At 39.0% G+C, this 22898-nt stretch overlaps 1 pseudogene; it reads left to right on the top strand.

Annotated features, from left to right (window-relative positions):
* The first annotated feature begins 519 nt into the window (after window positions 1–519).
* LOC100423447 (ras-related protein Ral-A pseudogene) lies at window positions 520–1572 on the top strand (annotated as a pseudogene).
* Window positions 1573–22898: the final 21326 nt, after the last annotated feature.

Here is a 22898-nt window from a genome sequence, read left to right as displayed (position 1 = left end):
TTCAGAAGAGGAGGAGGATGGGACAGGGTTTAGGGATGAGAAATTACCTAATGGGTACAATGTACACTATTTGGGTGATGGTCACAGTGAAAGCTTAGACTTAACCACTATGCAATATGTTCATGTAACCAAACTGTACTTGTATCCCCTAAAATGTATTTAAATAAACAAATCACATATAATTAATATTATTAGTAAAAATAATCCAAATATTCTACTCATGGGAAAATTTTTTATAGTTTAAAACTGACAAAACCTATATTTCATCAGTATAATTGATACCACGGAGGACGGTGGATCTCCCCAGTGTGGAACATCGGAATCGTCGTCCTCCTCCAGCCTCCCAGGTTCCTCCGCCACCCATCAGAGTCCTTCTTCCGCCGTTCCCTGCCCGGGGCCTCCCAGGTGATGAGGGCCGAGTACCCTCTGGAGGGAGCCATGCAGCCGTGACTTCTAGAGCCCTTGGGGCAGCAGACTGGCTGATTCTTCCTAATCCTTTGATGAAAACTGTGACACAAGATGGCCACAAATAAGCCCAAGGGTCAGAATTCTTTGGCCTTACACAAGGTCATCATGGTGGACAGCAGCAGTGTGGGCAAGTCAGCTCTGACTCTGTGTGTCCAGAGTTGGCTCCTTCCTGTGGGTTCCTGTTATCTCTGACTTCAAGAATGAAGCTGGGGACCTTCGCGGTGAGTGTTACAGCTCTTAAAGGTGGCACAGATCTAAAGAATGAGCTGCAACAAGATTTATTGTGAAGAGCAAAAGAACAAAACTTCCATAGCGCGGAAGACAATCCAAGCGGGTTGCCGCTGCTAGAAGGGGTGGCCAGCTTTTATTCCCTTATTTGTCCCCTCCCATGTCCTCCTGATTGGTCCATTTTACAGAATGCTGACTGGTCCATTTTACAGAGTGCTGATTGGTCCATTTTACAAACCTCTATCTAGCTACAGAGTGCTGATTGGTGCAGTTTACAAACCTCTTGTAAGACAGAAAAGTTCTCCAAGTCCCCACTCCACCCAGGAAGTCCAGCTGGCTTCACCTCTCATCTACAGTTCATGTACAATGAGTTTGTGGAGGAATATGAGCCTACCAAAGCAGACAGCTATCAGAAGGGAGCTCAGGATGGGGAAGAAGTACGGCTCTATACCGTAGATAGAACTGGGCAGGAGGACTACGGCTGCAATTAAAGACAACTACCTCCTCTGTGTCTTCTCTATTACAGAAATGGAATCCTTTGCAGCTACAGTTGGCTTCGGGAACAGATTTAAGAGTAAAAGAAGATGTGATTATTCCATTTCTACTGGTTGCTAACAAATCAGATTTAGAAGATAAAAGGCGGATTTCCGTAGAAGAGACAAAAAACAGAACTGACTAGTGGAGTGTTAACTATGTGGAAACATCTGCTAAAACACAAGCTAATGTTGACAAGATATTTTTTGACTTAATGAGAGAAATTCAAGTGAGAAAGATGGAAGACAGCAAAGAAAAGAGTGGAAAAAGAAGAGGAAGAGTTTAGCCAAGACAATCAGAGAAAGATGCTGCATTTTTATAATCAAATCTCTCTTATCTTGACTATACTAATAAATATAATTTATAAGTATTGCCACTGAAGGCTCAATTGATTGAAATTACTTTAACATTTTGGTAACTGTTGTATATCACTGAAAGCATGAATTGGAACTGCAGTGAAATTCAAATTTACTTAAAAAAGAAATTAATGTGGCTTCACCAAGAAGCAAAGTTCAACTTGTTTAGTAACTGCCAACAATTATCATGATCCTGAATGTAGAGTGTGAGCCTGTTTCTCAGGCAGTCTTTCCTGAAATATTAAAGAGGTGAGATGGGGGTGAAGAGGAGAAAGAAAGAGGACTTCCTCTGGCATTTTGTTATAAAGCTTACATTTAATATCATATTAAAATATCTTGGTCTTCTACTGCCTTGAAAAATGACAATTGTGAACATGATAAACTGTACCACTTTTTCAAACCATTGTTATGCAAAATTTAGAAGAAAAAGTTATTGGAATGGTTGTTGCATATAGTTAAACTGAGAGTAATTCATCTGTGAATCTGATTTAATTACCTGGTGATTCACTGAGTGAAGTGGTGTAAACTTGTACATGGAAATTTTTGAATATGCCTTAATTTAGAAACAGAAAAATACCTGGTTATATCATTCTGGGTGTGTTCTCACTGACACCAGGGGTCCACTGCCCCATGTGTCCTGGTCAGAAAATATATGCCCAGCATGGAGGACAGCTTTTGTATAGAAGAGTCTTGAGAAGTAACTGCCTGCTAGGAGCCTGTCCAAATTTAAAATGTGTGCCATACTCTGGTTCTTGAAAATAAGATTCCAGAGCTCTTTGATAGTTTTTAATAAACTTCAAGTTCATTTAAAATGAAGGGCCAGCATATACTTGTCAGATAATTTCAACTGCAAGGATTCAGCACCAGTTACGTTTGAATGAACCCTGTTTTTCTCTAAGATGCTGGTCCCTGGAAATCACTTTCTGCCAGTGGTGAGCATGTCAGTGTTAAGTTTTTGATCTCCTGGGAGCAGGGCACAGGAAGAAAGTGTCAATAATGCTAATGCATTTTGCACTGTTGAATGAAGAACACTGTAGCTACATTTTCAGAAGTTAACATCAAGCAGTCAAACCTGCGCACAGTGCAGAAAACATGTTTGCCATACACTGGCCAAACATCAGGCTGTGTCGCCATTGTGTGGTGTTCCTGCAGGAAGAATGCTAGCATGCTATTTGGGGACATAATTTCAGTGGAAAATATGCCGCTGTCCGATATTGTTTTCCTTTTGGCAGTGGAACTATGACAGTTGATTCAACAGAGTATTTTTTTCCTTTTGCTCAGTCCTGACTTAAACAGGTGAAAGATGTGTTCAGGCATTCCAGGTAACAGGTGTGTAGGTAAAGTTAAAAATAGGCTTTCTAGGAACTCACTCCTTAGATATTACATCCAATTTCTCATGTTAAGTATTTGTCCTTAAAGGGTTTGAGACACACATCTTTCATTTTGTATTTCTCATAGGCTATGCCGTGTGCAGAATTCAAGTTACCAGTGTAACACTGGCCAGCGGGCCCAGAAATCTCCATGTGTACTCATTACAGTCTTATTTAACCAGAGGTCCTAACCACTAACATTGTGACTTTGCTTTGAGACCTTTCCTTTCCTGTGTACTGAGGTGCTGTGAGGCCAACTGACAAAGATGCATCATGTGTCTTAGGCTGATGCCACTACCCGATTTGTTTAGTTGCAATTTGAGCCATTTAAAGACCAATAAACTTCTCTTTAAAATACATATATTTAAATTAAATAATATACATATAATTTACACCCACAAGAATAGAGCAAGTAATAAGTATACTTTATATAAATAGTCAATAAAAATAAAGTTAATAGTTAAACCTGTACATTTTAGTCACTTAAAAATATTTACGGGCCAGGCACAGTGGCTCACGCCTGTAATTCCAGAACTTTGGGAGGCCAAGGCGGGTGGATCACCTGAGGTGGGGAGTTCAAGACCAGCCTGACCAACATGGCGAAACCCCGTCTCTACTAAAAATACAAAATTAGCTGGCCGTGGTGGTGCATGCCTGTAATCCCAGCTACTCAGGAGGCTGAGGCAGGAGAATTGCTTGAACCCAGGAGGCAGAGGCTGCAGTAAGCAGAGACTGCAACATTGCACTCCAGTGGGCAACAAATAGTGAAACTCTATCTCAAAAAATATATATATTTTATATATATATGTATATATATACACGCATATATGTGTGTGTGTATATGTGTGTGTGTATATGTGTGTGTGTGTGTATATATGTATCTATCTATATATCTATCTATATATACATACATAGCTTTTATTGTTGCAGGCACTGTTTTAAGAGCTTTTTTAAAAAAGTAACTGATTTACTCTCATAAAATATTTTATGAGTTAGATGCTAATACTAATATGATCCTTTTTCACAGATGAAAAGGAAACAGAGAAGTTAAGTAACTTGCCCCAAGTGGCACAGTAAGCAGTGACAGAGCCAGAGTTGGAACTCATCAGTCTCATTCTAGAGTCTGTTCGATGCTCTGCCTTCTTTCTAATAATCCTTTATTATTGATTAGAAAATTACAAATTTACATCACCTTATCAGAATTTAGATCTGCAGAATTTAGCACAATCAAGTTAAACTTGTTAGAATAAGATCGTGGTTTTTGCAGGGATATGGGTGGAGCTGGAGGCCATTACCCTTAGCAAACGAACATAGGAACAGAAAACCAAACCCCACAGGTTCTCACTTTTAGGTCGGAGCTGAATAATGAGAACACATGGACACATGGAGGAGAACAACACACACTGGGGCCTATGGGAGGATAGAGGGTGGAAGGAGAGAGAGAATCAGGAAAAGTAACTGTTGGGTACTAGGCTTAGTGCCTGGGTGATGAAATGATCCATACAACAAACCCCCATGACACAAGTTTACCTATGTAACAAACCTGCACATTTTCCCCTGAACTCCAAAGTTTAAAAAAGAGAAATAATAACCATAAAAGAAAACTCACAATGGCAACAGCTCAATTAACACAGTTTGATAGGAACTATGATTTAATAATTTCCAGAATTTCCAGTAATTTCCACCAAAAAAGTTGACGGCAGCGAAAGCAACTTCTGAAAACTAAAATTAAAAATTTTTAAAAATTAAGAGACAAAAAGATGCCATGCAAAATAGTTATCAAACAGTGAAACAGGTTTCATGCAGTTTGCTTTTAATACCAGCCAAGATGGACTCAGTAATGGTATGGTAACAGATAGCAACCACACTTTAGTCTTTCTGTGATTTGAAGTGAAAAGCTCACTGATTTTTATCGAAAGTCTCAAGAGAGGGTAATGTGACAGACATGTAGTATGAATGTCATTGTTGTAGTGTCAAGCATCTCATATTTCACTGGCCACAGCAAGTCACATGCCCAGGTCTCCCTTTAAGCAAATTGTGCCATGCCCTGAATACTCAGAAATAGGAGAGCCACTTATTAACAAGCAAGTTCAATCAAAATTCATCAGCATGTGGTTCCCAGATAAATATACAAAATTAGCACTCTGATTAGAAGGAAGACAGAGCAGCAGGAAATGCCTGTAGGGCAGCCAACCAACGTTTTCTGCCACCATAAATGCCGGCAGTAATAAACGTCATGACAAAGCCAGCATTCATTAAGAGCTCAGAAAATGCCAGGCCCTGTGCTTCTTATGTGTTTTCTTATTTAATTCCCAAGTCCTACGAGGTAAGCATATGATTGCCTATGTCACAGAAAGGAAAACTGAAGAACGAAGATTAAAATACTTTTGCAGATCTTAGAGCTGGTAAATGTTGAAGCTGGGATGAGAACCTAAGCCGTCCCATCAATACTCCCTCTTAGAACTACTCCCTCATTGTGCTTCCCTTCTGAATTGCACATGATTCAGAGGGTGGAGCACTTTCTCTCTGGATATTCCTGGCTTTGCAATAGTATTCATCTGTGGATCTTGAGTGCAAAATAAAATTTGACCCTGGTGGTTTAGCTATAACTGGAAAGGACAACTTCCACGGCATTTTCTCAGAAAGCCCGTTGTCAAGATCATCGAGAACAGCATGTGCTCCTCCAGATTACAGTGATAAGAAGGTTGATGTTGCTGAGAGCCGCAAGTCCTGATGCAGCAGCCCTTCTCAGGGAGAGGGACATTTCCGCTGGCCTCTGCTGAGTACTGTGCATTGGCTTTTTAGGGAGCAACTGGCTGGAACTGCTGGAAAACCACATCCATGGGATTCATGCTGTTGGAAAGGTCGTCAACAGGAAATGGTCAATAAATTGCCCTAAACCCACGGAGCTTGCAGAGGGGGCACTGTTGCCATTCTGTCTGGGCATAACCAGGCTGTCTACCCACTTGAAGACTATCAGACCCCTTCCATTCTAAGGCAGGAGTAATTGAAGAAAAAGGGAATCTCTACCTAAATAAGTTGTATTCAAATTATTCACCTACACCTCGGAATTTACGCCAATCATACCAAAATAAAATGTAGCTAGTGCAGCGTCTGGTGTCTGCTGAGCTGTAAATCTCTTCAACAGGTGCTTGTTGTTATGGGCTGAGAGACACTGATGATAATGCCCTTGAGGCATTAACCGCCTCCAACATACACACACACACACACACACACACACACACACACACACACACAGTGTCTTCCTTATCTTGCCCTAGGTTTTTTTCAAATCAATTGGATCTCTTTCCATACTCTACACCCCCCTTGGATGCTTTCTTTCATCCTTGGGGTACACAAGGGCTCTGTGAGGAGGCCCTCAGGGCTTTCAGTCCAGGCTCTTCATCATTCCATGACTGATCTGCTATTCCAACTCCATGATCACCAAGGGATTCTAACAGGCTTCTAGTCTCCCCTGGCTATGCAACAGGTAGGATACTCTAGGATACAACACATCCATTCCTTTCTGTTTGGGAGGTGGGGAGGACAGGGAGGGCTGGGCAGGATTTGGGTTTCTCCCACTAAATCTTACATCACCATGTGTTGTGCTGATTTGGACATAATCTGCATGCCTTTTTACCTTCAAGATTTTTTATTCGGATATTCAAGGCCAAGCATTTGAACTTTGAAACACGTTATCTGTCTTAAGCACTTGGCTTTTAAGACTTTTGCCTTTGCTATGAGTTTTAAAACCCATCCATCAATCCAACTAATGTCGCCTTTCTAAGCAGTACCTGCTCTCCCCCTGAGAGCCAAGTGCTGCCCAGTGGAGGAGCAGGAAGGAGGTGTCGAGAACTCTGAATAATGGATCTCAACATACTTTTTGTTAGACCTGCTTTCTGGAATGCTGAGTGTTTCCTCCTATTTGGAAATTATGCTAATTTATGTTGCATTTAGTATATGCCAGCAACTTCCATGACTTTAACCTTCAGTCCTCACAGAAACACTATGAGTTGAAGTTTTATCTTTTTTCACTGATAACAAAGGGGAGTCTTAGAGACATTGATTAACTTGATGAAGTTCACAAAGGTAGTAGGTGGCGGAACCAGCACTGTGTTGGTCTGTGAATGTATGTAGATTAATGATACAAAGATGACTGCATCGACTGGTGTAAGCATCAAACATGTAAATGAATCTTGGTGGCCCTTTTGGCTGGGACTATTATTGAGGTTTACACACATAGGATGGCCATTTAACTAAGGGTTAGGGAAGACTTCCTACAGAGATTCACACCTGAGTTGATTCACGAAGGATAAGCAGAAAAGTTAGACAAGTGAAAAAAAAAAAAAAAAGAGGAAGGGAAAGAAGGGTATTTCAGGGCCTAGGAATAGCATGAACAAAAGCACAAGGGCAAGCTGAAATAGAATGTTTTACTCTCTGTTTTAGGCTATTTCTCCAGTTACCTACAAGTGACCCAAAATTTCATACCTTATAACAATAGTCGTCGTGCTCATAAACCTGCAATTTAGATGGAACCTGGTGGGAATAATTCATCTATGTCCTGTCTGGCATCATCGAGGATAGCTCAAAGGCTGGGACTGAATCAACTGAAGGCTCATTTACATGTGAGTTGACATTGGCAGTAGATTGAGACCCTAGCTGAGTCTGTGGGCTAAGAATCCGAGGTAGGCCTGGATGGCTCACGTGGCTGGGCTTCCTCACAGCATGTTGGCCGGGTTGCAAAAGTGAGCATCCCGGGAGATAATAAACCACATGGAAGCCGTAACACATTTTAAAATTTATTTTATTTTTATTAATACATAATATTTGTACATATTTATGGGGTGCATGCAATATTTTGTTACACAAATAAAATGTGTAATGATTAAGACAGAGTATTTAGGACATCCATCCCATGAGCATTTATCATTTCTACGCACTGAGAACATCTGAGGTCCTCACTTCTAACTGTTTTGAAATGTACAATACATTCGTAACACATTTTTGACTTAGCCTTGTAAGTTATGCAGTGTCACTTCCACCATATTCAATTTGTTGAAACAGTCACAAAATGCACCCAATTTCAAGGATAAGAGAAAAGGCTTCAACCCTGAGAGGGCAGAGCGGTGTTTTAGAAAAGCACGTAGACGTGGAAATACGACTGTGGTCATTTTTCAAATACACAATATAGTATAACTCTAAACATAAAAGAACAATACAAAATGCAAATACAGTCACTTTCCATAGCTATACTGTGTCTTTCTTGATCTAATCATTCTATTAGCTGCATGAGATCATTGATTGACTCATTGCTTACTAAGAGGGGGTTACTAGCAAAAAGCCAAGAAAAGAATTTAAGTCATTTGCCAGGCATCAGCATGAATTATCCACACAGTATGCTAAACACAGGAAATCCTGTCATCACTGCACAAAATGCTTGTTGTGTTTTCTTGGCCACATGGCAAATAACCATTCATAAACTTTCTGTAACAAAGACTGATCTAGAAATTGTCAGAAGGCCATGAATGTATTCTTGCAATTGAAAGACCATTTTAAGCTATTTGTCCCAGCCACCACAGGGACCTCTTTTACTAAAGGCAGTGTTAATAAATCTTGACCAAAAATCTCTAATGATTTTGCAGAGCCATTTCAGTAAAGGTCCTTATTATTTGTGGAAATATCTTCAAAATGACTTGAATCTCTTACTTCATCTCAGTTACCAGGTCCAACAATCATAGCTCCATGCTATTTAATTGTAATGGATTGTAAAATGCTACATCCTACAAGGCCCAGGGTGCAAATGGCTCCATACTGCAGGCCATGTCAATGAACTGTAAAGTTACTATGCTCGGGCAACCTGGAGTGACACTAAAATGATTAGAAGCATCTCTTCTAGAGTCATTTAACTCTAAATCCTCAGCTTCTTAGTCACCGCCCCTCCCCTCTATGGGCTCATCAGAGACCCAGTAGAGAAGCAATGATTCTTCTCTTTCTCCCACAGTGATGAGAATAGACATGATGGAGAGCAAATGCAGACATAAGCCCTTTTACCACAGAATTTACATTTTAGAAGGAGTGACAGACGTTAATCACACAATTACATAAGTATGAAATATAAATGAAAAGGGATAAATGTTGTGATGCAAAAGCTCCTGGTTCTGTGAGAGTGTATTGTAAAGAAATTGATGTATGTGTAGAGAAGTCTTCAAGTAAGGGGAGGAAGGGTGGAGGAAGAGGAGATGGAGACAGAGAACAACTCAGGCAAGAGCCTGAAGCAGGAGGCATGTGATGAGCTCAAGGAACTGAAAGAAGAAAACGGCATAGCCCCAGGATGCTTGGACCTGTGGCCCTAGATGACCAGGGCGGGGGGCCTTGTCCTGAGAACAACGAAGGGCCATTCACAAGGTTTAAGGCTCCAGATATTTTAATTTGTTCCATTCAGGAGCAGGTCTTCCTCAACTACAGAAAGCCACATCAGGGTAGCCCAGTCATTTTTTTGTGTTCCCCTTACTGGTCTTCTGCTATAGTTTGTTACCTGGACACTACAGCCATTGTCCACTTTCTGCAGTGTATGTGATCTCCCTAACATGACTCTTCCTTTCTCCGGGATCTATACACCGCTGACACTTCATCTTCCTAAAGTGCAATTTTCATCACATCACTCTCCTCAGAAACTTCTAGAGGCAAATTCAGGATGGAAGGTAAATTCAAGCACTTCCTCCGTTTTTTCTGTTCCTATATGATCTGTCACCCTCACCACCAGCTCTCCTCTTCCCAGAATGAATCTTCTACTTCACCCAAAGTCAGTATTTTTTTTCCCACCATCACACGAATGCTCATGGCACACCTCTTTCTTGAAATGATCTTGCTTTCTTCCTGCCCTACTCTTACTCATCCATTAGAACAGCACCCAGATCCCACAACTCTGGAAGTTTCCACAGCCAGTGCAGTTTACATTTATTTCTCTCTCTGGGATCTGAGAGCTCTTGTTACCTCTATTCTTCATATGTGTAACTGGTCATAAATGAATGCACATTTGCATTCTGTAACTGTTCAGATAGGTTCATCGTGCTTCCATCAAGGACACAAGTTTTTTTGTGATCAGGAGCCACAAGTTCTATATTACTCATAGCTCTTAGTTAAAGGGTAAACTTCAGGGAAGAGGACAGGAATCATTCAAGGATCTACACACAAACACTGCAGAATGAGTCATTCTATTTCATGAGCAACAGTGACATCTAGTGGTTGATAGGTTGCATGGTTTCTTCCGACCTTAATAATTAGACAAGGCATTTAGAAAGAGAATATTACAGAATATTTAATGAACCCAAGTTATTCCCACCAAGTACACTGCTTATGAAGGTATTTCAAATATGGATTTATGTGTTCTGCCTGCCCAAAGGCTTCCCCCATCCTCCTGTGGTCCAACGACCCACAAACTGCTGGTAAGAGGTCTCTGCGTGAGCTCCTTGCAAACCGCAACTTCCCTTTCCCGTAGGAAGATCACCAGAAATTTTCATGGAGATTATGCGATTTTCAACTTTCTGCTTCCTGTGAAGATAGAGGTTTATGTGGATAAATATTTATTTTGGAAATAAAGTATGTAATTGAGTAGGAAACTTGAGGTGATAAATATGATAGCCAGAGTAGAAACGCACTTGAAAGCCAAATGAGAGAAAGTCAGTGTGGCGTAGAGGAAGTTTGCGGGCTTTGGCTTCTGACGGACTTGGGATCGGATGCCAGGTCTTCCCATAAAGTCACGTGATCGTTATCACAGACTGACGTCTCTGGAACGCCATCTTCACATCCCAAACATCGAAGGCGACGTCTATACAGCCTACCGGGCGGCTTGGGGGAGGATTCCATGCAATCCCATATAGTAAGATTTCGGTCTGGAGCAGGTAGCCCATAAATAATAGCTATTCCTGTGGCTTTACATTTTACTGGAAATAATTGTCCTCCTCTTTCCAATGCGATATTTTTTAAAACCAAAAATCTGTTTTTTTATCTGAAATTGTCAATAACTCATTCTGATCCTCATTTAAATTACCTCGTTGCTTCTGATTTCCGATGTTTATGCTGCAAAATAATGAGGCTGAGGAAAATATCTCAAATCTCTGAAAATTACGTAGGAATTCTAATCTGCCATAGACCTCAAAATCTGAATAATGATGAAGGATGTAGAAGAACTGGAGCAGACTATAATTATTGTTATATATAACCGTTGAAAAAGTGACCCTTTTAACTCAAGGAACCTGGCTTTGTGGCAGGAGAAAACAGGCCTAGGAATAAATATGTAAACAAATTGATCGCAAGAAAATATTGTGCAGTCCTGATTTCTGTGGCCCCCCTGTGGGCAGCACGGGAATCACAATCACCCTTATAAAACGTGTTTCCTTAGAAAACATCATGTTGGTCTTCTAAGCTTTACCTGAACCTAAGGTAAAGCAAGATCTTGTTTCAAAAGTTTACTTTTTTGCTTATTATTTGGAATGTAGCAAACATTTTTCTTATGTTAAGTATTATTATATACAATGGTTTATTTCACAGCCAATCCCACAGATTAATGCCACAGACAGGCTTCAATTACGTAACTCCACAAATAGGACTGGCATAGGTAGCAAAAATGGAGTGATGTTCCTTTGGGAATACAGAATAATAGAATTTCTGCGCTTGAAGAAATTTGAGGTCTCCATTCTAAATTCTAAGTGAGTAGAGAAAAAACACATCTTCTCTCAGTTTCAGCTCTGATGTGGGAGCAAATAATCCTCTCTCCACTTAAGACAAATTCAACCATCTTCCTCTCCTTCTCAGTATTATAACAGAAACCACAGGAGGGCGGCACGGGGGTGGGGAAATGGACAGAAAACCTGGCTCTAATTCTCACTCTTCCATTATTGGTGGGTGGTGGCCCATGAGGAGTGTTAGTCATCCCAAAATCTCAGGGGTGAAAACAACCTAGATCTGTTTCACGCTCACATTAATGACCATTGCAGTTTGGCTGCATCTCTATTCTAATACTTCTTCCTTCTGGGATTCAGGCTGAAGAAACAACTGCTAATAAGGACATGCTATTCTGATGACAGAGGGAAAACAACTAATTGACAGATGAGATGACTCTTTAAGTTTCTGCTTAGAAAAGACACAGGCCTCTTCCAGTCACATTCATCAGTCAAAGCAAGTTACAAGGCTAAGCCAGAGGTCAATCGGAGAGTAAGTATACTCCTCGCAATGGAAGGGGCTTCAGAGAGGGTATAGTAAGGAGGGGCAGCAAATAATTTGGACAAATAATGAAATATGCCACATTTATTCAACATAAGCAGATTGCTTAAGGTTTCTTAGTCCTCAGACTCAACCAAAAATCAGATATAATAATCCTTTCCAGCCTAGTCTCAGGATTGCAGTGAAGTCAAGCCTATCTATGATTACGTCAAGGACGACCACTTTCAGAGATTCCGTCCAATAGGTATCATATGGAACCCTGGTGTCTGTATCGTTTACATGCTCCAGGATTGAGAGGCACTCTGGTTAAGTTCTGATCAATGGTTTCCAAACCTAGTCACTCAGAAACCCAGAAAGCTCTTAGAAAGTGCACACTTCTTGGTCTTATCCCAAAGATTCTGATTCAGCAGGGCTTGGTTAGAGTTCCAGATTCTGCATTTTAAAAAAGATCCCCAGGAGATTCTGATGTAAAACTAGGTAGGGAATCCCTGTGCTATAGGATTCTTTTTAGCAACAAAATTCTGTAACTTATAGTCAGTAACTTCCCCCCTTCCCGCCTCTTTCTGTTGTTTTTGCAGGGAGGAAGGGTGTTCTTTGGTGAGCACATCTATGCAAACTTCACCACAAAGTCCACAGAAGCTGAGAGGCCAAAGAAAGAGGCTGACATATCTGGTTTCTCAGAAAGAAACATTTAATGGGGCTTATGAACAGAGGCCATGTCACAGGCAGCTGAGAGACAAGATGCTGGATTCCCACCCATACTGTTAGCACTGAGAACCAGGGCTTATATAGAGTAGCAAAGGAATGTATATGACAATCAAAGTCAATCTCTTCAACTGGTAAGAATCAGAATGGCAAGAATTTAGTAAGGACAGAATTTATGGCAAGTATGTCTTTAGGATAATATCAAGGTTGTTTTGACCTAAAAGCAGGATTTACAGTAAGTACAGGAAAATAGAAATCTTTAGGCATTCCCAGAAGTCAACATGGCGGATTAGCAGCAAGATGGAGTCACTTTAGCCTCCACAGAGGAATTTTTGTTGCATTGCTTGTGCAACTTTATATTTGAAACTATTATTTGTATTCCAATCTAATACAAATTTAGATGGCTAATTTTACCGGGGAAAAGGAGTGGGTACTGACTTGCTCACAAGTAAACCAAGGAAAATTTTCTCCACTGGAGAAAGAGTTAGGTGACAGAAAAGTAAAGAGCAAAGGTGCTTCAAGTGACTATATAGCACTAACTGCGGACAATAGTGATGACGGTGGTGATGATGAAGGCTCCCATTTATTCTGTGATCAAATACTTGGTTTAACATGAAATATCTCTTTGAATCTTCAGGACAGCCTAATAATGTAGGAAATGTTGCAACCACCTTAATGATGAAAGATCTAGGTGCCAGAAAAGTTAAATTACACAGCCCAGAAATGATAAAGTAGGATTCATGCTTACATCTGCCTAACTTCAAAGCTCGGGATCTCAGCCACTACACTGTCCAGACATCAGTGTTCCCTAAGCCTTCCAGGAAATTCCATCAAAAAGAAAGAGGAAAAGCCAATGATAATAAAAGTGTCAAGGAAGCAATAAATTTCACTTTGTAACACCTCCCAAGTTGCAAAATGTCAGTGGTTACCCCTCACTGCTGTGTGCCAGCCAGCTCTGCCCCACCAGCAGACCTCCCTCTCTGCTATTATCCCTGCAGAGGCAACACCCTAGATCAATGACCACAGATGTCACCATGCTTTATCACTTACTTTGTGCTTTCATAGCAATATCATTTACTATCCTCAAAAACACAAGTATTTAATACAAAAGCCAAGAATCATAAAAATTGAGCTGATTTATCTAAATTAGGGTTTCCTAACTTCGGCATTATTGTGCTGGATAATTCTTTGTTGTGGGCTCTGTCCTGTGCAATGTGGCATGTTTAGCAGCATCTTTTTATTCTACCACTAGTGCACCTTCTCCTCAGCCCCTGCCAATTATAACAACCTAAAATGTCTCCAGACTTTTCCAGATATCCTCTGCTGGGGGACAGAGTAACTTCTAGCTAAGAACTGTGGACATAAAGTGATGCGGCAAACAAGTAGAAAATATGTTCTGACCCAGATCTTATGACTAACATGGTGTGTGATCCATTGCACCCCTGAGACTGCAATGGAACATTGAATTTTAGAATTTTACGTCATAGAATTTTAGAATCATAGAATTTGTAAGGGCCCACTGACATACAGGCAACTTCCTTATTTTGCTGATGAGCAAATCAAAGCTTAGAGATGTGAGGTGACTATCACAATTCTATGGCTCAAAATATTTTAAAAATAATTTCAAGCAAACATTCCTAAGATTCTTGGCAAAAGTCGTATTACTGATATGGGTACATCTTGTCCTGTGGCTGCACCAATTAGCCATCCCATCTGTCAAGAGAGTCTTTCTAAAACATATAGGTTAACTTCATTTACACAAATGCTAAAACAAGTCATGCCATACCTCTGCTGCCCTTCATGTTGAAGCCTTTCAGTCACCTATACATGTTTCTGTAGTTATAGAAGCCAGAATTCCAAGAAGCAGAAAATCTACCATAGGTGTTGGGGGAGGTAAAAGGAAAACCACCATTCTGATCAGATGAGGCCATTTGAAAAATGGGATAATGGCTGTGCTCAAAGAGCCTTCCTTCTTGGCATCCCATTCTCTGACCCCTCCCTCCTCTTTTGTCTGTATCCTGATCACTTCTACCCTATAGCTGGGGCCTCTACCCAGACCCACTTTTCTCAGAGGCTCACTAGACAGTATTAGGTCTGTGTGGAAAATTATCGTTTTTATCAGGAACCAGTGAGATCTTAGCTAACCTCCTGCTTCCATGCCTGTAGTGGCAACTGTTGGGATACAGTGCTTCATTTATAAATTTTCTCAGGTCTCCACTCACGATATTTGAGTGCTTGGTGTTCCAAGGAAGAAAACCAATTATTACTTCTCTTTGGCCACACATGGAATTGCAGAACACATGGACTTGGATGCCAGATGTTGCCATAGAGTCCAATTTTTTCTGGCTCCAAATTTAAAATGCCTTTATAATACTTAGTCTATCAAGAATTTAAAGCTGCTAAAGAGTGCCTTTTAATTCCTAAAAAAAAGTGATAGAATATTAACATATTACATCAGAATAAAGCTAGTGTATAAGAAACCACCAACCCCCATCCCCAGCACACACACACACGCAACAAGTACATCTAATGTATGAATTCAAGCATTTGTCCTGTTTTATAGTGACAGCACAGGAGCTTCCCCTTGTACTAATTAGGTTTTTTTTTCCTGTGTTTTCTGATGCTTCGCTATCCTAGGGCCTAGAGATAGAAAACAACTCATTCCCCAGGAATATACCTTTTATATGGAAGCCAACCAATCCAGAGCCTATATTCTCAACCACATCCTTTATCAGGCTTTCACACTATCCCCCTGCCCTAATCACTGCAGGGCCAGTTACCAGGCAACTGAAGACATTATTCAAACTAGCCGATCCTAAACCTGTTTACCTTGCCCTGCCTTTCCAGAGGAAAGCACAATAAAGGTTCTTGCTCAAGTTTTCCCCATTTACTCTGCCTCCTGACAAACCCCAGTGGTTGCCCATGTGGCTCTACGTGGTGGCCATGCTTTCTGTTTCCAGGGATCTGTAAGTATAAACTTCTTCCTTCATGATAGCCATTTTTAGTTCTGTGTGTCTTACCACATCTGATTAAAGCAAGTCCTGGGTTATTTTATTTTATTATTTATTTATTTAGAGACGGAGTCTTGCTCTGTCACCCAGGCTGGAGTACAGTGGCACCATCTTGGCTCACTGCAATCTCCATCTCCTAGGTTCAAGCAATTCTCCTGCCTCAGCCTCCTGAGTAGCTGGGATTACAGGCACCCACCACCATGCCTGGCTAATTTTTATATTTTTAGTAGATACCGGGTTTCGCCATGTTGGTCGGGCAGGTCTTAAACTCCTGACCTCAGGTGATCTGCCCACCTTGGCCTCCCAAAGTGCTGGGATTACAGGCATGAGCCACCGCGCCTGGCCAAGAGCTTTGATTTTTAAAGTAGACAAATTTGGTTCTGCTACTTTAATAGTTGTGTTAACTAGGCAACACTACTTAAGTCATCTAAGCCTCAATTGCCTCTTGTAACAATGGAGCTAATAAATCAATGATTAATGACAGCACTGGCATAATAGTAATAATATTTAATATTTATTGAAGCATCTATAAAATTTTTTCACAGTACATAACTCAGAGTAAGTGCTTCTAGTGGGAATCATTATTATTATTGTTAACTTTAACAGGAAAGCAATAAATTTTTTCCTAATGTAAACAGAGAGCTAATGGATAAATGATTAGTCATCATCATACTTGCTTACTTTATTAAGAAACAGAGTAAACATGAATAGACTACGTAGCTAGGTTCAGATCACAAAATGACTCTGTGGCATAGTTGGATTTCTGCCCTGTCCAAGACCCAACCCTCCTCCAGAGATCACTATGATTCTTTCATTTCACTTAAAATAAAAAACTTTCATTTGGGGAATTCCCTTGCAGAGTTTCATGGTTTTGTCCCAAATTCTCTTGAGTCTGGAAAATTACTTTGTGTTCTTATGTTTAATATTCTGCATTTCTGTTAAAGATGGATTTTTGCTGAGTTAAAGGCCCACACAGTTCTTATAGGTTCCAATTTAGAAACAACCCTAAATCTGTTGTGGCTTTGAGTTAGTCTTGGCAGAACACTTCAGGGTGGGTGGGAGAGTTTTTAATGGGTTTCTTTAAAGGGATTCTTTAAAGAGCTTGTTTAGGCTCAAACCAAAGTAAACTGACCATCCTATTCCCATAGATTTTTAGCAAGACAAGGGTTAGAATTCAGAGGAAATGTGGTAGGCAGAGTCTACGGAGAATTTGCTTGATATTGTGGGCCATAAAGTGGTAGTAGGACTATGGTGACATTAAAAGAAACTTTCTCACAAAGACATTTAAAAAAATTTTTACTCCTTTATGTTCCCATAATATTAGAGTTGTTTTGAATATATTAACACATGGATAGTTTCTATCTATATATACACATATACATACACACCCATACATTCAAAGTGTATATATACACACACATTGAATGTATTTATATATATATGCTTTGTATAAAGTATATACTACATATACTTTGTATAAAGTATATACTATAATACATTCAAGGTATATATAGTATAGTATATGCTTCAAATATGTAGTGTATGTATATACTTGAAAATACATATAGTGTATATATATATAAAGTGTATATACATACATACTTTGTATGCATATATATATACATTCTTTGTATCAATGCCAAAATACTGTGTGATCAAATTGATGTTTTGCTGAATGTCAAATCATAAAATGAGCTTTCAGTATCAAAGAATATCTACATATTGTTGTTGACAGGGTAGTAAAAATTTAAAAGTCTAATATAAAGTGAACAATCACAATTTTCAAACACTGCCAGCTGCTAATAGCTCCTGCAGTCACTATACAACTTATCTGCTTTATTAAACAGATATTTATCTGAGATAAGTGGAAGACAAAAACTTGTTTCTCTAGTATTTTCTTATTTTCTTCATAGCTTTTCTATTTTTATTACATCTAAAAATATATGTGATTTTGGGGTTTCTAATCTTTAGGAATATTTTAGGTCACAAACATACCCTGCTCTTAATTCTTTTTCATGCATTGTGAAGAATTCCAAGTGGGACATTTTCTTGGATGAAATCATGGCCCAAATATAGTTTAAAACTTAAAAGTTCAGTATGTTTTATAATAATGAAGTTAACATTCTTAATTTTTATATCCAATAACTTTATAAAATTTAAAAGAATAATACCATTTTGTTTGTATTTTACTGTATCTTTCAATCAAGTAACAATTTTTTTTTTCAGTTGGAATTTCGCTCTGTCACCCAGGCTGGAATGCAGTGGCATGATCTCAGCTCACTGCAGTCTCTACCTCCTGGGTTCAAGTGATTCGCCTTATAGTACAAGTCACCAATGTTAGAAATTTAAAAAGTATCCTTTATACATTAAAAAGATAAAAACAGGATATTATAAGTAATTTAAAAGATAAAATTCAAAATTTGGAGAAATTCCTTTTGAAATGCATCTCACCAAAAACTGACACAAGAAGAAACAGAAAATTTGAATAACCAAATTCTTACTAAAGAGTTGAAATCCAGTGTTAAAAAACTTCAACAAAACACCTCCAGACCCACAGGACCTCGTTACTACACTCTTCCAAATATTTAAGAAAGAAATAACACTGTTTTTCCTATAAACTTTTTTTTTTTCCTATAACCTATAAACTTTTTCAGGGAGTAAAGAGGGAATATTTCCCAACTCTTTTTATGAAACCATTATAATTAGATAAAAACATCACCAAAAGAAAATTTACAGACAAATTTCTTGTGAGCATAGATGCAAAAATCATAAACAAAATAATAGCATATGAAACATAACCATATATAAAGAAAATACAAGGAAAACATATATAAAGAAAATATTTAAAAATTAACCATACATAAAAAAGATAAATATCTTGCCGGGCGCGGTGGCTCACGCCTGTAATCCCAGCACTTTGGGAGGCCGAGGCGGGCGGATCACAAGGTCAGGAGATCGAGACCACGGTGAAACCCCGTCTCTACTAAAAATACAAAAAATTAGCCGGGCGCGGTTGTGGGCGCCTGTAGTCCCAGCTACTCGGGAGGCTGAGGCAGGAGAATGGCGTGAACCCGGGAGGCGGAGCTTGCAGTGAGCCGAGATCGCGCCACTGCACTCCAGCCTGGGCGACAGAGTGAGACTCCGTCTCAAAAAAAAAAAAAAAAAAAAAAAAAGATAAATATCTTGACCAAGCATGGTTTATTCTGGAAATGCAGAGATGTTTAACAATCAAAAATCAATTGCTGTAATGTAAGATGTTAATAATAGTGGGGTGGAGAAAAAGGAATGCCTGTACACTATTGGTGGTAATGCAAATTAGTACAACCATTATGGAAAATGGTATGATTAAAAAAAAACTAATGATAGAATTACTATATGATCCAGCAATTTCACTGTTGGAGATATATCCCAAGGACTTCAAATCAGTATGTCAAACAGATATTTGCACTCCCATGTTCATTGTAGCATTATTCACAATAACCAAGTGATGAAATCAACCTAAATATCCATCATCAGATGAATGGATAAAGACTATGTGGTATGTATACAAGGGAATACTATTCAGTCTTTTTGAAAAAGAAGTTCTGTCATTTAAAAAGGAGTTCTGTCATTTAAAACAACATGGAGAAACCTGGAGGACATTATGCAAAGTAAAATAGGCCAGGCACAGAAAGACAAAAACCTTACATGAGGAATCTCATGTGAATTATAAAACGACCAAACTCATAGAACCAAAGAGTAGAATGGTGGTTATCAGAGGCTATGGGGATAAGGAGAAATGGGGAGATATTGATCAAAGGATGCAAAGTTGCAGTTAGGAGGAATAAATGACAAGTATTTAAGGTGATGGCTATGTTAATTAGCTTGCTTCAATCACTCCAAAAATTAAATTAAATGTATACATATATCATAACATCACTGTGTACCCCATAATTATATACGGTTATAATTTGTCAAAAAAAAAATAAAATTTTTTCAAGAAATAAAGTTTGTAAAAAGTAAGGATAGGATTGGAAAACAATGCTAAAAATAATAATGGGAAATTGTGTGCATGTGGGGAAAGGGTTATATAGGAATTCTCTATCCTATAGGAACTCTCTATCCTATCTTCACAATTTCTTTTGTAAATCTAAACATATTACAAAATAAAAAGGATATTTTAAAAATCAATTGTTATAATTTACCGCATCGAAAGAATAAAGGAGAAAAATAATATGTGGTTATATCCATAGAGGCAGAAAAAGAATTGGATGAATTTTACCATACAATTATAATTTGAAACTCTTAGCAAATTAGAAATGAAAGGAAACTTTCTTAATCTGGGAAAGGATAGTTCCCAAAAGTTATAGTAAAAGTTACATTTAATTATAAAATATTATAAGCTATCTGTCTGAGAAAAAAGCTTGAGACAAGATACTTGCTATCATCAGTTCTATTAAAAATTAAACAGAACAACCTACCAAATGTAATAATGCAAAAAATCAAAACATAGGATTTTATAGTTAATAAACAAAATTGGCATTACAGAATATAAAAAATATCAGCAAACTGTTAGATACAGTAACTGAATTACTAGATACAAAGTTAACATAAAAATCAATTTAAAAATGTTCTGTATTATAGAAATCAATTAGTTCTGTGTGCCAACCACAATCAGAAAATAATTTTTAAGAAAAAACACATAAGCCAGCATCAAAGAATATCAGATACCTATGGGAAAATCTAACGATGTATGTGTAAGACAGCTACAGTCAAAACTATAAAGCGTTACTTAGAAAACTACAGAAGACCTAAATAAATGAAAAAATACATTATGTTTATGGATTGAAAAATGCTATATTATACATATATCAATTTTTTAAACATATCTACAAATTTAATTCAGTTAAAATGCCAGAAGTAATTTATTTGTGGAAAAGGAGTGTTTCATCTTAAAATTTATATTGAAAACAAAGAGACCAAGCATAATCGAGGCAATCTAAAGAAGAACAAAACTGTAGAACTTAAACAACAGAAGCGAAGACCTATTACAAAGCTATAGTAATGAAGACAGGACAAGGACAGAGAAATAGAGCAATAGAACAAAGCCAGCCCACACATATGTATCACTTGTAACAAAGATGACATATTAAGGTAGTTAGGAAAGAAGAATCTCTGTCATAAAAGGTGTTGGGTCAACTGAATATTCTTATTGGGGAAAAAAGTATCTACCTCACACAAAAATTAATTTTGGATGGATTTTAGATCAAAATGTGAACGCTCAAACATGAACTTATACAAGAAAATGTAAGATAACATCTTGGTGACCTTGGAATAAACAAAGATTTCTTTAACAGGAAAAAAAAGGGCTAACTGTAAGAGAAAAAAATAACATATAGCACTATATTGTTGGAGAATATATATTCATCAAGATAAAAACATCAAGAGAAAAGTAATGTACTCCACAGAATTGGAAAAACATTTGCAATTCATATTTCCAACAAAGAAATCATATAGGGTCCACTTAAAATACTCCTACAAATCAATAAGAAAATCTCCAGTAGCACAATATAGTAATGAGCAGAAGACTGATTGAACAGGCACCGCACAAAAAGATATCCAAATAGCCAATAATAAATATATGAAAGAGTGCTTAACTTTATAAATTACCAAGGAAAGCAACAAAACCTCAATGTAAATACCACTTGTATTAGTCCATTTTCACACTCCTATAAATAACTACCTGAGACTGGGTAATTTATAAAGGAAAGAGGTTTAATTGGCCAGGCGCGGTGGCTCAAGCCTGTAATCCCAGCACTTTGGGAGGCCGAGACGGGCGGATCACGAGGTCAGGAGATCGAGACCATCCTGGCTAACATGGTGAAACCCCGTCTCTACTAAAAAATACAAAAAACTGGCCGGGCGCGGTGGCTCAAGCCTGTAATCCCAGCACTTTGGGAGGCCGAGGCGGGTGGATCACGAGGTCAGGAGATCGAGACTATCCTGGCTAACATGGTGAAACCCCGTCTCTACTAAAAATACAAAAAACTAGCCGGGCGTGGTGGCGGGCGCCTGTAGTCTCAGCTACTTGGGAGGCTGAGGCAGGAGAATGGCGTGAACCCGGGAGGCGGAGCTTGCAGTGAGCCGAGATCACGCCACTGCACTCCAGCCTGGGAGACACAGCGAGACTCCGTCTCAAAAAAAAAAAAGAAAAACTAGCCGGGCGAGGTGGCTGGCGCCTGTAGTCCCAGCTACTCGGGAGGCTGAGGCAGGAGAATAGCGTAAACCCGGGAGGCGGAGCTTGCAGTGAGCTGAGATCCGGCCACTGCACTCCAGTCTGGGCGACAGAGCGAGACTCCGTCTCAAAAAAAAAAAAAAAAAAAAAGAGGTTTAATTGACTTACAGTTCCACCTGGCTGGAGAGGCCTCAGGAAACTTACAATCATGGTGGAAGGGGAAGCAGGCACCTTCACAGGGTGGCAGGAGAGAGAGAAGAATGAAGTAGGAACTTCCAAACAGTTATAAAACCATCAGTTCTCATGAGGACTCACTATCATGAGAAGATAATGGGGGAAACCTTCCCCATGATCCAATCACCTCCCTCCCTCAATATGTTGGGATTACAGGTCCCTCCCTCAACACGTGGGGATTACAATTCAAGATGAGATTTCGGTGGGGACACAGCAAAACCATACACCACTGCACCCACCATAATGACTATTGAAAAGAATCATTATGCCAAACATCGTTGAGAATGTGGAGCAAGTGGATATCTCATGCACTGCTGGTGAGCACATAGAGTGTGCAAGCACTTTGACAAACTATTTGGCTCCTTCAGCTAAAGTTAAACACGTACATATCCTATGACCTAGCAATTTCACCTTTGTATATATCCAACAAAAATAATGTTTACCAAAAATCATGCATGATAGTATTCATAACAGCACTCTTCCTAATACTCCAAGCCCAGAAATGACCCAAATGTCCACCAACAGTAGTAGAATGAAAAATTAAATGGTAGTATAT

This window comes from Macaca mulatta, chromosome 3 (genome assembly GCF_049350105.2).
Source record: "Macaca mulatta isolate MMU2019108-1 chromosome 3, T2T-MMU8v2.0, whole genome shotgun sequence".
In the NCBI taxonomy this organism is placed as follows: Eukaryota; Metazoa; Chordata; class Mammalia; order Primates; family Cercopithecidae; genus Macaca; species Macaca mulatta.
This window is presented reverse-complemented; position numbering and strand designations above follow the sequence as displayed.